The sequence below is a fragment of the Cyprinodon variegatus genome, unplaced genomic scaffold (genome assembly GCF_000732505.1).
Source record: "Cyprinodon variegatus isolate N-32 unplaced genomic scaffold, C_variegatus-1.0 Scaffold120, whole genome shotgun sequence".
Classification (NCBI taxonomy): domain Eukaryota; kingdom Metazoa; phylum Chordata; class Actinopteri; order Cyprinodontiformes; family Cyprinodontidae; genus Cyprinodon; species Cyprinodon variegatus.
The window spans coordinates 57920-59484 of NW_015150573.1; positions in this window are offsets into that span (position 1 = coordinate 57920).

The window sequence follows — 1565 nt, forward strand, 5'->3', positions numbered from 1 at the left end:
GAAGAACCCCATGAGATGATGCATAGGTCCCATCTATTAGAACAATGTATTTAGATTTCACCTGCTGCTAGGTGATGTCACCAAAATAGATAACTGATTCACGCCCATTCATGAAATGAACCCATAATGTAGTCATGGTTACAACAGCCTATGGCAAGTTGTTTTGATAAGTGTTAGTTTGACTTAATATGCATTTCTGATACATAAAAAAAGAATCCTTATCAAAATGATAATTTCAAACAAAATAACATTCTTCACATCTAGAATAAACATTCTGGATATTCAGAAATTGATTTCAGATCTTCATAATTTTGTTGTTACTGGTTATATAAAGAAATGTATTTCAGATAACTTAAATACATATTTAGTCAGCTGATAAATGTCAAAACAGGCATTTAAAATGTATAAAACTTGATTGATGTTCAGAAACCATCGAATCATCTCTTCAGAATGTGTGACTGCTGGAAGGTAGCTGAGCAGATCTGCTCCAAAGCTCACCTGCAAAAACAGAGGGCTCGCTGCCTGGCTCTGTTCATAGTAGTGCGACCAAATTTAAGGCCACTTCTTCAGACCAGTGATCACTTACCCAAATATAGTCAGCAGCCCACCAACTTCGCTCCATCTCTGACATGTCTGATATTCCTTCTTGCGGTACAGAGCTCGCTGTACTCTCTCCCACTCATGCACATAGTTTTTCTGTTGCTCCTCAGACTTCAGTGGTCGGCCTTGCTCCTCTCCACCAACCAGATCCACACCATGGACCCTCTGTGCTGACGGAGGTTCTGGTTCTACGAGAACCTGATGGTGAGCAGAGAGACAGAGGCTGAAGGGTGAGGAAAAAGATTGTCTTTCCCCAAAAACAGTCAATCTTGAAGACATAAATCTGTCAGTAAAACTCTCCAAATCCCGCTTATTAAACCCAAATGGTGGCTTTGGTTTCTGCTTCTAGTGGAGATGTGTTCTGAATATTCTCCCAGCAGCATCAGAGATGTGTCTGCTTTCATTGTTGGACCCAGAGGATATTAATGTCTAACAAAGTGTTGTCATGTCAGTCCAAGAAGAGGCAAATGAAAACAACAGAGCAGTTTTTAGAGGCAAATGAAAACCATAAAATCCCTTCAGAACAATCTGCAGGGCTGCATCAGAACCAGTTCTTTACTAAGGAACTGGAAGAAAAGAACATGTTCCCAAAGCTTTCCAGAGCAGAGATCCTCTTCCTTCATGGGCTGAACCACATCCAAACATTTCATGATCCTCAGAGTTCAGCTAAAACCTCCCAGCTGGGCTCAGACTGAGGAACAGCTTTGTGTTGCTGTTCCTCAGGAAGGATTCTGGTTCTGGACAATCTGAAGCTGTTAATATCAAACTTTACATTCTATAGAAAAACACCAGTAACACCAGTAAGAATGAAGGGCAGGACCCAGTTTAATCCCAGGCAGCTGCTTCTGCAGCAGCAGCTCAGCCTCTGATTGGCTGTTAGGGCTCCACGTCATTAAGGCACACTGCAAAAACCATCTACAAATAAGTACAAAATTTCTTAAAATAAGTGTATTTACCCTTAATTT